A 14,127-nucleotide genomic window follows, 5' to 3' on the forward strand; every position below is an offset into this window, starting at 1 on the left:
TATATATATGTGTATGTATGTATATGTGTGTGTGTATGTATGTATGTATGTATATATATCAATGTTCAATGTTTTGAAGTACGTTTTATGTTGTGATCCACATTTAAGTGATATTAAAGCTCGTTTGTATTATTATATATTTTTTGGCTTTTAAATCTAATTTTAGCTATTTCATTTTAAACAACACAAGTCGCTGGTACCCTTATCCCCCCATTTTATACTTTTCCCAGCAGTACTGTACCAGTATTGCACTCTTAAGGGTTGGCAGACACCTTTTAACAAGGATACGTGTGTTTTTTTAGCAATTTTACTTTTCATGTTTTACTGAGAACCCACCCCACAAGTGGCGCTGTATCATTTCTTTCTACACATATATATATATATATATATATATATATATATATATATATATATATATATATATATATATATATATATATATATATACAGGTTGAGTCTCCCTTATCCAAAATGCTTGGGACCAGAGGTATTTTGGATATGGGATTTTTCCGTATTTTGGAATAATTGCATACCATAATGAGATATCATGGTGATGGGACCTAAGTCTAAGCACAGAATGCATTTATGTTTCATATACACCTTATACACACAGCCTGAAGGTAATTTTAGCCAATATTTTTTATAACTTTGTGCATTAAACAAAGTGTGTCTACATTCACACAATTCATTTATGTTTCATATACACCTTATACACACAGCCTGAAGGTCATTTAATACAATATTTTTAATAACTTTGTGTATTAAACAAAGTTTGTGTACATTGAGCCATCAAAAAACAAAGGTTTCACTATCTCACACTCACTCAAAAAATTCCGTATTTCGGAATATTCCGTATTTCGGAATATTTGGATATGGGATACTCAACCTGTATATATATATATATATATATATGTGTATGTATATGTGTATGTATATATATATATGTGTATGTATATGTGTACATATATATATATATATTGTAATATAATATAAAAAATTAGTCCAGATAAGTGAGCACTCAACAGCTTCAATAATATACCATTCTTAATAAGGCATCAGAGTGAATACATACAATCCTGTAGATCTGCAACGTTTCGGTCCATACGGACCTATTGTCAAGCATAGCCAACACAGCAACAAACCGCTCATAATCAATGCGCCCTCTCACAGCAGCATAGAGTATGTATGTATGTATGTATGTATGTATGTATGTGTGTGTGTGTATATGTATGTATGTATGTATGTATGTATGTATGTATGTGTATATATATATATATATATATATATATATATATATATATAAACAGCTATGGTGTTCGGCACTCCATTAATCATGAAAACTGCTGCGGGTGCCCTCACAAGTGTAAACTGAATCCTCACACTTATATATATATATACCAGGGTGCGGCACTCCGTCAAATAAATCAATGTAGTCGGTTTGATAGTGAATCAACGTTTCAATGTCAATACAATCCTGATGACAATGTATTGACATTAAAACGTTGATTCACTATCAAACCGACTACATTGATTTATTTGACGGAGTGCCGCACCCTGGTATATATATATATATATATATATATATAATGTACAGTACATCATCCATAAAATGTAATGGAGCAAAAATTAGTACTCACACTAAAACCCCATACAACACAAAGCAGATTTTGATTTGCAGTTCTGTTCGTTCAGGTGAGTGGAGGAAGTTATTTAGGGCCTGTTTATGGGCCTGCCTAAGAGGCACATTTTGAACAAGTGTTTTAAAAGCTTAAAGGCATGAAAGATCATTCCAAGAAATAGGTGCAATAGGAGAGACCACATGAATGCTTGTAAAAATTAGGTAATCGCGCAGATGGAGCGGGATGTATAGAGTAGAAGCTACATTGGGACGCAATATTTCTAGATTTGAAAATTGATTGCTGAGGGCTTTGAATATTAAAACTGGAATTTTTAACTGTTTCGTGTGTGTGTGTGTGTGTGTGTGTGTGTGTGTGTGTGTGTGTGTGTGTGTGATACAGAACCATATTTCAGTGCGTGTAGGTGTAGACTAAAGAGTGTTGCAGAATTCTAACCCTGAAGGCATCACTAAAGGGGACCATCAGAGAGGTGCAGGATGTTGCTCCAGTTGAAATTAGACACACTTCAGTTTTGGTGTGCTGGAAATGCTAATTGACAACATACTGGAGTCAGTCAATGGTCTGAATAGTTAAGTGTCTCAAGAAAGCAGAAAAGGCTGTAAAGACATGAACACACCCCAGTGGTGAGATCATGGGAAACCAGGAGCTGCTGCCTGTGAACAAATGTACTTTCTAATACCGAATAGCAAAGAAACACTCATAAACAAAGTGCTCACACGGTGAGATATTTTCTTTAGATTTTGACTATATAGTCAAAATCGCAAGAAAAGTTAGTGCAGATCACTAAGTCACCTTGCGATCCCGATGCGCGGTCCCGCCAGGTCGGCATCGCAAGAAAAGATAGACTTTCCAGGCAAGTCAATCCTTGCTAGATCGGTGTACAATCTAGTTCATCTCACATGTCAGTGACATCTCACATAAGCCAAAATCGTAAGCACACATAGGGGGGAATTCAAATGTTTGAAAAGTGGGTTGGGTGTCTGTTTTTTCCTGTCTATTAGATAGGAAAAAACAGACACCCAACTGACTTTTCAAACAATTGAATATCCCCCATAGTCCATATCTCAAGAAAAGTTACTCAAAATCTGTGCTATCTGGGCTACGGGGAGTTCAGGGGAAATCGCAAGTGAAAATCGGGCATAGCAAGGATCTCACCGTGTGTACACACCCTTACGCACGCTGTAAGATCTTTATGCATTTCTAAAGAGAACTGGATTTATTCAGTTATCTTGGACTTGCAACGGAACATTTCTATCTTGTCACACCTTCGTTTTTAGCTGGTTTTAAAATCTTCTGACTTTTTTATTTTTTTATTTTTTTTTATTTTTTAAGGCATGCTATTAAAGAATTAAAATTTTTATTAGTATCCATGTACCCCAGAGTTAATCAACTTTTTGCAGCCCGTGCGATCAGATAGACGCTGCCTATGGGGGAGTGTATTTTAGCTAGGCAAGTGTGCGATCACATGCGCAGGGGAGCGGGGCAAAAAAGTTTTTGTGTAGTTTCTGAGTAGCTCTGTACTTAGGCTGATGTGATCTCAGTGGCTATCAGGTCCCGGAATTGACGTCAGACACCCGCCCTGCAAATGCCTCGACACACCTGCGTTTTGCTCATCACTCCCAGAAAACAGTCAGTTGCCACCCTGATCCGCCTCCCTGCTGTCAATCCTCTTGCGCTTGCCGCTGCGATCGCTTCCTTCGCTGTTCTTGACGCTGCCTGGTGACGGCCGTCGCCGGGCAACGATGCGCCTGTGCATTGCCGCCCGCACGCATGCGCAGTTGTGACCCGTTCGCACGACTGCGAGCGAACGGGTCAGAATGACCCCCAATGCTCTTTTCTCGTTCTGTACTTTGGCATCAGAATAATGATCTCGGAAGTGACATCCAGGTACTAATATGAAATCGGAGGAGAGATGAGTCTCCAACTCTATGTATACACTTATTTTCAAGTAGTTTAGAGAAACTAATTGTCATAATTTTTTTACATTTTTTTTATCCTTCATTATCCTGTATAAAGTAACTGGTACGATTGGAGGAAATAGTTACTGTTTAGATAAATGCTGAGAAGAGTGGGGGGAATGGGATGATTAAGGGGTATATTCTCCTTGCAGCGCCTTCCCTCCGCCGCCGCAGATATGTCCCCCCGCAGCCAGCTCTCCCCCGCCGGCCGCCGATCTCAGCTCCCCCTGCGGCCCGCAGCACCGCTTGTCTCCTCACCTCAATCCGGCTTGTTTTCAAGTCTGATTGAGTTTGTCGGAAAGGGGGGCCAAAACCTGTCGGATTTGGCCCCGTTTCCGACAGAAGCATGTGGATCGGCGGCTATTCCGCCAATCCACGTGTTTTCCGACAAGTCTGGAATTCCCAACTTGTCAGAAAAAAATAATTCCCTATTGAATAGGTCGGAAGCCCTTCCGACCTATTTCTATCGGAAGCTGACGGTTTTCCAACAAGACGGCAGCTTCCGACAGTTATTGAATACAGCCCTAAGAATGGCATCAGAATATAAGGTATGATTTGGGTAAAATGGGTTTCTCTTACGTCCTAGAGGATGCTGGGGTTCTATTTAGCACCATGGGGTATACACGGGTCCACTAGGAGCCACTGGCACTTTAAGAGTTTGAGAGTGTGGGCTGGCTCCTCCCTCTATGCCCCTCCTACCAGACTCTGTTTAGTAAATGTGCCCGGAGGAGCCGGGGAGCTCTACAGAGTTTCTCTAGTAAAAGTTTTCTTAAGAGTTTATTATTTTACGGGGAGGCTACTGGCAACAGCCTCCCTGCTTCGTGGGACTAAGGGGGGGGAGTAGTGTCCGTCGTGCGGGGTCTGATCCACTATCTCTGCTGACAGGACACTGAGCTCCTGAGGGTGCTGATCGCTAGCCGCTCCAGGCAACCGCTCACTCCCGCAGCATGCCGCCACCCCCTTACAGAGCCAGAAGACTTCGGTGGCGAGTGTGTCACCGGCCCCCCTGGCAAGTGGGGAGCCGGTGTGAAGATAGCGGCAACAGGGTAGGGAGCGCAGTACTAACTGCGCTCTGGGGCTCAGCAGTACATAGTGCGGCGCTGTGAGGGGCGTCCTGAGCCAGCGCCTATACCCTACACTGGTCAGCAAGCCTGTCAGGGTCCCCGGATCGCTACCAGCAGAAATTCTCAGGCCAGTATAATAAAATGAAGAGAAGCAGCACCAGGTTCATGGGGCGGAGCGTCTCCTGAGAGTGGACCAAGCAGCATTCAGCGCCATTTTCCTGCCTGCAGTTCCTGTACAGGAGTAACGTCTAAACATTACCATCGTATTTGGAAAAAATATGTATCTTTGGTGTGAGTCCAAGAAGTTTCCTACGGTGGAGTTTCAGCTGGGACGGTTTCTCCTCTTCCTGCAAGCAGGTGTGGATATGGGCCTGAGTTTGGGATCCGTAAAGGTCCAGATTTCGGCCCTATCCATTTTCTTCCAGAAACAATTGGCTTCTCTCCCTGAGGTTCAGACTTTCTTGAAAGGGGTTCTGCACATCCAACCTCCCTTTGTGCCGCCTACGGCGCCCTGGGATCTTAACGTGTTACAGTTCCTCCAATCGGATTGGTTCGTACCTCTACAGGAGGTTTAGGTCAAGCTTCTCACGTGGAAGGCTGTCACTTTGTTGGCCTTAGCTTCTGCTAGACGCGTGTTGGAGTTGGGGGCTTTGTCTTGTAGGAGCCCCTACTTGATCTTCCATTAAGATAGATCTGAGCTCCGGACACGTCAGCAGTTCCTTCCGAAGGTTGTGTCGGCATTTCATATCAACCAACCTATTGTGGTGCCAGTTGCTACTGACTCCTCAGTTTCATCAAAGTCCTTGGATGTTGTAAGGGCTCTGAAAATCTATGTGAAGAGGACTACTCGTCACAGAAAATCTGACTTTCTGTTTGTCCTGTATGATCCCAAGAAACTTGGGTGTCCTGCTTCTAAGCAGACGATCTCTCGCTGGATCAGGTTCACTATCCTGCATGCGTATTCTACGGCAGGATTGCTGTGTTCTACGTCTGTTAAGGCCCACTCTACTTGTAAGGTGGGTTCTTCCTGGGCGGCTTCCCGGGGTGTCTCGGCTTTGCAGCTTTGCTGAGCGGCTACTTGGTCTGGGTCAAACACGTTTGCAAAGTTCTACAAGTTTGATACTTTGACCAAACTTGAGGTCCTCAGCGGCTAATCAGTTCTGCAGGAGCCTCCACGCTCTCCCTCCCGTTCTGGGAACTTTGGTACATCCCCATGGTACTAAATGGTACCCCAGCATCCTCTAGTACGTAAGAGAAAATAGGATTTTAATTACCTACCGGTAAATCCTTTTCTCGTAGTATTCCGTAGAGGATGCTGGGCGCCCGCCCAGTGCTTCGTGATCCTGCATTGGTTACTTAGTTCAGTACGGCTTAGTTCTTGGTTAAGTACTGTTTTGTTACTTGTTTAAGTAATATTGTTCATCCATTGCTGATGTTTCAAGCTGGTTAGCTTGGTTTGCCTTGTGTGTGAGCTGGTGTGAATCTCGCCACTATCTGTGTAAAATCCTACTCTCAAAGTTGTCAGTCTCCTCGGGCACAGTTTCTAGACTGAGTCTGGTAGGAGGAGAATAGAGGGAGGTGCTAGCCCACACTCAAACTCTTAAAGTGCCAGTGGCTCCTAGTGGACCCATCTATACCCCATGGTACTAAATGGAACCCCAGCATCCTCTATGGACTACGAGAAAAAGACTTACCAGTAGGTAATTAAAATCCTATTTTTTGTATCTAGAGAATTTGTGTGTGTGTGTATGTATGTCTATGTATGTGTGTGTGTGTGTGTGTGTGTGTGTGTATATGTGTGTGTGTGTATGTATGTATATATATATATATATATATATATATATATATATATATATATATATATAGTGAACACATCCGGCACTCAATGTAGCAGAATAAATGCCTGGTTGCCCTCCTGGAAATCATACAGTAGCAAATCCTTCCCCACCTGTGGCTCAGGTGTATGCGGCAAAGGAAAAAGAGGCGGCACTCCAAGGTCTTTGTTAAAGCTTGTATTCAAATCATGGTGCAAACAGGACAAACGTGTTCATGGCAATAAAAAGACATGGCAGGCTTACAACGTTTCAAGGCATCAAGCCTTTTCCTCAGGTAAGAATACCCATGTGCAGTGAGAACATAAATAATAAAAGAACCAAAACCAAAGCATGAAGCACTCACCTTTTAAGAAGTGTGCAGGAGCAGGTGTTCCCGGCGTCTGTGTCCGGGACTTCCGGGTGCGTCACACGGACACGTCATCTATGCGCCGCCCAGGATACTCCTCCAGAAACATGTGCGAGTGAATAGAGAGACCATCGGAGCCCGTTACCCACTCCCAAATATGTGCTAATTGCGCTGCGTAATAGTAAAATTTAAAAATAGGGAGGGCCAAGCCCCCTGCCGATCTTGGTCTGGACAAGGTGTCACGCTTCAACTGTGCTCTCCTGCTAGCCCAAATCAAGGAAGACGGTAAGCTGTCAATTTGCCTGAATATTTTCAAGCCTAAATATATAGGTGACTGCTGAAGGACATAGAGGAGCTTAGGTAGATACACCATTTTCACCAAGTTGACCCTACCAGTAATAGTCAGAGGCAAAGTCCCCCAAACCTTAACTTTTGAACGGAGATAAACAATCAGCTGCATAATGTTAAGAGACATAAGTACAGGGGTCGTTCGACACCCATATACCCAGATACTTGAAAGAGTCTACCCACCTGAGTGGGACATGGACCAATGGGGCTACCAGGATTGGACCTTTAAGTAGAGTGATATTGGATTTGTCCCAATTTATTTTGAGCCCGGAGAAGTGGCCATAGGTATTAATCATATGCAGAATTATAGGCATAGAGGAGACATAATCATCAACGAATAGCAAGAGATCGTCGGCATATAATGCTATTCTATCCTCCCTTGCGCCCACTCTAATACCCTGAATATCATGACTAGCCCTAATCAAACATGCCAGTGGTTCAATAGCAACGGCAAACAAGGTGGGGGACAAAGGGCAGCCTTGCCTCGTTCCTCTTGACAGGGGGAAGGAATGCGATACATATCCGTTCACGGAGACCCTGGCCATGGTTAGAGAATAGGGCAATTTAACATATTTAATAAAATTGGGACCCATGCCAAATCTACACATAGTTTCCCATAGGAAGGCCCACTCCACCGAATCGAAGGCCTTTGCGGCATCCAAAGAGGCTACAGCAGAAGAGAAGGCCTCCCCACGAGAAACCTGAAAATGAGTGAACAAGCGCCTCTGCAGGAGGACTTTACTAAGGTGACGTTGATTTATTTTTACGTAACATACAGGATTCTGCAGGGTTCTTGGTAGAATCCATGAAGGATCTGTGTTCCATGGCTGCGGCGATCTCCTCCATGTCTGTCTCTGCTCGCAGGGGTCTCTGGCAGCGCCAATGGTCTGCGGACGCGGATTCCAGGAAAAGTGTGGTGAGCCTACCCTATACAGGTCAGGATTTGGGGAGGAGCTGGATGCCACGGCTACAGCGGGTAAGTCACCTTTTCTCCCCTCAGCTGCACCTTCTACGAAGAAGCCTTTTACTCCCAACACATCAGTCCTTTCGGCCCACTAGGCCTAGAAAGAACAAGCCCTCTCACTCCTTCTTTAGAGGTAGTCATGCCAAATCCAAAAAGCCTGCTCCCGCAGGTTCCCAGGACCAGAAGCCTGGGAGGGCCGAAGGTTCGGAGTCCAGGACTGGATCTTTCTACCACGGAGGCAAGTCTAAGAGGTTGGGGAGCAGTCGCTCAAGTGGAAACCTTCCAAGGAAGGTGGTCGAGTCAGGAGTCCCTTCTTCCGATCATCATCCTGGAGCTAAGGGCCGTATACAACGGCATTCTTCAAGCAGCACACCTTCTACAGGATTGGGCTTTTCAGGTGCAGTCGGACAACGTGACCACAGTGGCCTACATAAACCGACAAGGCGGAACGAAGAGCAGGGCTGCAATGTTGGAGGTGACAAAAATCCTCCTCTGGGCAGAAAGGCACGCTGTAGTGATGTCGGCAATCTTCATTCCGGGAGTAGACAACTGGGAAGCGGACTTCCTCAGCTGACACGATCTCCATCCAGGAGAGTGGGGCCTCCACCCGGAGGTGTTCGAGGAGGTAACTAGTTGGTGGGGGGTTCCTCACATAGACATGATGGCCTCCCACCTCAACAAGAAGCTGCGGAGGTGCTGTTCCAGGTCGAGGGACCCACAGGCAGTGGTGGTGGATGCACTAGTAACGCCGTGGGTGTTCACGTCAGTGTATGTATTCCCTCCACTTCCTTTTAATTCCAAGAGTTCTACAACTTGTAAAAAGAACAAAAGTTCAGGCAATCCTCATTGCTCCGGACTGGCCAAGGAGGACTTGGTACGCGGATCTACTGCTGGAAGATCCAAGGCCCCTACCTCTTCAAGAGGATCTTTTACTACGTTTGATGGCATGGCGGTTGAGCGCCAGACCTTAACTCGGAAGGGTACTCCGAACGAGGTTATTCCTACCCTGATACAGGCTAGGAAGGGGGTAACGTCTAAAGATTACCATCAAATTTGGAAAAAATATGTTTCTTGGTGTGAATCCAAGAAATTTCCTGCGGTGGAGTTTTAACTTGGACGTTTTCTCCTTTTCCTGCAAGCAGGTGTGAATATGGGCCTGAGATTGGGCTCCATCAAAGTCCAGATCTCAGCTTTGTCCATTTTTTTTCAGAAACAATTGGCTGTCCTCCCTCAGGTTCAGACCTTTTTGAAAGGGGTTCTGCACATCCAGCCTGCCTTTGTGACGCCAACGGCACCATGGGATCTTGATGTGGTGTTTGAAATTCCTGGAATCGGATTGGTTTGAGCCTCTACAGGAGGCTGAAATCAAGTTTCTCACATGGAAGGCGGTAACTTTGTTGGCCTTGGCTTCTGCTCGACGTGTGTCAGAATTGGGGGCTTTGTCCTGTAAAAGTCCCCATCTGGCCTTCCATGAGGATAGGGCGGAACTCAGGACTCGTCCACAGTTCCTTCCTAAGGTTGTGTCTGCTTTTCATATCAACCAACCTATTGTGGTGCCAGTGGCTACTGACTCAATTGCTTCAAAGGCCTTGTATGTTGTGAGGACTTTGAAGATTTATGTGAAGAGGACTGCTCGTCTCAGGAAATCTGACTCTGTTTGTCCTCTATGATCCCAAGAAAATTGGGTGTCCTGCTCCTAAGCAGTCGATTTCTCGCTCTATCAGGTTCACCATCAAGCATGCCTATTCTACGGCAGGATTGCCGTGTCCAAAATCGGTTAAGGTCCACTCTACTCGTAAAGTGGGTTCTTCCTGGGCGGCTGCCCGGGGTGTCTCGGCCTTACAGCTTTGCCGAGCAGCTACTTGGTCTGGTTCGAACACGTTTGCTAAGTTTTACAAGTTCGATACTTTGGCCTTTGATGACCTCAAGTTTGGTCAAGCAGTTCTGCAGGAGCCTGCGCGCTCTCCCTCCCGTTCTGGGAGCTTTGGTACATCCCCATGTTACTAATATGGACCCCAGCATCCTCTAGGACGTAAGAGAAAATAGGATTTTAATTACCTACCGGTAAATCCTTTTCTCGTAGTCCGTAGAGGATGCTGGGCGCCCACCTAGCGCTTCTTTATCCTGCAGTGGTTATTTGGTTCAGTACTACCTGGTTTGAATTTTAACATGGGTATTCTTCAGGTTGTGTGAACCATAACACCCAAACGGACAATCTGATCAAAATTTGGATTGCACCTCCAGTGGGTAGAATTTAATAAACTACAAAAATTTCACTTTTTACCATATCTACTACTGGTGCTCCTCTGGTAACACCAAGAACCATGGATTAATATTTACTTACATTAACACGTCTCAAATCTATAGCTTTACCAAATTATTAACACTCCTGTATGTGTACAACTGTGAAAATGAAACTCCCGTGTGAAGAACGGGTAAACCAGCTTGTGTAAATATAGAGCCCAGCACTCGCCAAAGTAAGCTCCCCCACCTGAATACATTGGTACATAAGTAAAAAATGGGGTTTTAGTTCATGGATTGTACAATGCATTTAAGCTTGCAGCCCAACATCAGGGAACCCCATTTCACTACAAGTCCTACTCTATCACACAGATTTTTTTAAAACCTGGCAACTTCTATCACATAAGAGTCTATTTAAAAAGCTCACCTGCCACCTAACCTATGGCTTTTAAAAGGTGAGACAGTCACCAACAAAGCTCCTAAATTACCACCAAGGAAGCAGCTGACACAGGTTTAAAGTAAATGAGCTTAGAAGGGGTACATGAGAAAGCTATGATGACAATAAGGTTCATTAAAAATAAATATAATATACACATACAGAAATCCACTGCACTCACCATTCCCACCAAACTTCACAGTTGGCATAATGCAGTCGGCAACGTTCTCCCTGCATCCGTCAAACCCAGACTCTCCCATCTGACTGACCAACAGAGAAGCGTGATTGATCTCTTCACAGAACACGTTCCACTACTCCAGTGTCTGTGTGCTTTACACCACTCCTCCGGTGCTTGGCATTGGACTTGGTGATTTGAGGCTTGCACGCAACTGCTTGGCCATGGAAACCCATTCCATTAAGCTCTCGCTGCAGATTTTGAGCTTACATTAATGCCAGTGGACGTTCGGAACTCTTCAGCTATGGAATCACCAGAGCATTTGCGAGTTTTACGCACCATGCAACTTAGCAGTCATTTACCCCGCTCTGTAATTTTAGTTGCTGTTGTTCCTAAACACTTCCACTAATCAGTTACAGTCGACCGTGGAATATCCAACTGGGATGAAATTTCACGAACTGTTTTATTGCAAAGTTAGCATCCTATCAAAGTACAACGCTTGAAGTCACTGAGCTCTTTAGAATGATACAGTTTGTATCACAAATGTTTGCAAATGGAGACTGCATGGCTAGGTGCTTTGATTTTATACAACTGTGGCAACTGGTCTGATTGAAACACATGAATTCCATAATTAACAGGTGTGGCCAAATACTTTTGTCTATATTGCGTATATTTTCATACCTCCCAACATCAAAGATACTGGAGTCGGGACTCTTAGTGTAGTGAAGCCATGCCGTCCTGAAAAGGTGTGTGGCCTCTGGAAAAGGGGGTGTGGCTTCACGGGGAAGTGACACCTCCCGTTTTGTCACTGAGGGGGCATGTCCAGCACTCGGTGAGCTGCTGTCATGCTCCCAGTCCCTATTTCTCCTGTGAATAGATACTGTGTGCATGCAGAGCAGCGAGTGACAGTGTCCTCCCAATTCCCTCCCGCCGCAGGACACTGTGACCCTCGGGTGGACAGTTGCACAGTGCCCCAAAAATGGGACTGTTAGGAGGTATTTGTGTGTGTGTGTGTGTGTGTGTGTGTGTGTGTGTGTGTGTGTGTGTGTGTGTGTGTGTGTGTGTATAATTACAGAAAAACTAAAAGTACTGTTAGAGGCAGGTGTTAATAATAGATGCATTAATCGTGAGGAATATTTATATATTTACAATCCACACCCTCAAATAGCTTTGTTCTACCAATTACCTAAAATACATAAAAGGTTAAATAATCCTCCAGGGCGTCCAATAATATCCGGAATGGAATCAGCAACAGCAAGACTATCAGAATTTGTGGATATATATATATAAAAAAATGTTGTTAATCTTGGTTCTTATGTAAAGGATTCAACAGCAATTTTAGAATGTTTAGATGGGTTTGAGTGGAAAACTGAGTACAACTGGTGTACAGTTGATGTTGAGTCACTGTACACCAGTATTCCGCACCAGAATGGTATTGATGCAGTCCGTTATTATTTAGATAAAGATGAGACCTTAAGTAGGGAACAGATTGACTTTATTGTGGAATGTATAAATTTTGTATTAAAGAATAATTATTTTCTTTTTAATAATCATTTCTATGTCCAGCAACGCGGAACAGCGATGGGGACGCCTTATGCGCCTAGTTTCGCGAATTTATATTTGGGGAAATGGGAGGAGGAGTTTATTGAGAGGAATAACCCTTTCATAAATAATATTAAATTATACAAACGTTCTATAGATGACGTGCTGATAGTGTGGCAAGGTAGTAAAGAAAGCTTTGACCAGTTCATGGAGACACTGAATATTAATGAATATAACTTGAGGTTTACGGCGAATTATCAATGTGATACTATAGAATATTTAGATTTAGTATTAGACACTAGTAATACCACATTCAGGATCCCACCCGGTAAAAGAAACGTGTCCTTACCGGGTGAAATCCAGCATTTGCGCTCCTTTGCTGGCTTTCCGACCCGGCAATATACCGGGTCGGTTGCCATAGCAGCGGGGGGGGCGCAGCGGGGGTGGAGGCGGCGCTGGGAGATGAGCTCATCTCCTGCGCCGCCTCTCCCTATGCTGTGAATGGGAACCGTGTCGCATCGACGCGGCTCCCATTCACACTGCACCTGACCCGGTATTCAACCCGGGTATAATCCTTCTTTTATACCGAGTTGAATTACCGGGTCAGACGACCGCTAATTCTTGGAAACTGCTTTCACGTCGCACTCTGACCCGTGTCGACACGGCAATATGCCGTGTCGATACCGGGTTATTTGTGCGATGTGAAAGGGGTATTAGTGGGAGAATGGATCTAAAATTGAGACGTATACCCACATAAAGAAAGTGGATAGTAACAACTATATCCATTTCAATAGTTGCCATTTGAAAAAATGGATAAATAATATTCCGAAGTTCAGAATTTATTAGAATTAGAATAAATTGTGCCGATGTCTCTAAATTTGATGAACAGTCATTGATATATAGTGACAGATTTTTGGAAAAAAAGTATCCAAAGAAACTGGTCAAAGACTGCAGAGATTTATCTTTATTTATGTTAGAGGTATAGAAAGATCCAGTCTGCTATGCTACAAAGATAAAAAACAAAGAGATAATGGATTAGTTCCCTTTATTACAGGATTCAACACAAAGAATAGAAAAATACGTAAAATCCTAAGTAAGCATTGGGATGTGTTGAAATTAGACCCGATCCTTAATAAAATCCTCCCTGAAACCCCACAGATAGTTTTTAGAAAGGCTCCCTCGTTAAAAACAAGATTAGCACCTACCAGATTGAAACTAGTAAACGAAAAATCATGGTTAGGGAATGTTAATGGATTTTTTCCATGTAGCAAATGTAAAGTATGTAAATATACGAGTAAGGATCGAAAGAAGATCTGGAATATTGATCATACCGAATATTGGGAGATCAAGGGCTATATAAATTGCCAGACTACATGTGTCATTTATATATTAGAGTGTGCGTGTGGAGCTAGATATGTAGGCAAAACAAAACGTCAATTGAAATTGAGAATCTTAGAACACACTAGGAATATTACTAATAAAATACTGTCCCATAGTGTGCCTAGACATTTTGCTTCTTGTTGTAACTCTGCACTGGATAAGTTTACATTTAAAGCTGTGGAACATGTGACTTTAAATGAG

The 14,127-nt window shown here is 43.8% G+C and overlaps 1 protein-coding gene across 6 annotated transcripts in view; it reads left to right on the forward strand.

Moving 5' to 3' along the window:
• Positions 1-14,127, forward strand: part of P4HA1 (prolyl 4-hydroxylase subunit alpha 1) — a 320,719-nt gene that overhangs the window by 180,220 nt on the left and 126,372 nt on the right. The gene's annotated exons all lie outside the window — the stretch shown is intronic.

The sequence above is a fragment of the Pseudophryne corroboree genome, chromosome 3 (genome assembly GCF_028390025.1).
Source record: "Pseudophryne corroboree isolate aPseCor3 chromosome 3, aPseCor3.hap2, whole genome shotgun sequence".
NCBI classification, from domain to species: Eukaryota; Metazoa; Chordata; class Amphibia; order Anura; family Myobatrachidae; genus Pseudophryne; species Pseudophryne corroboree.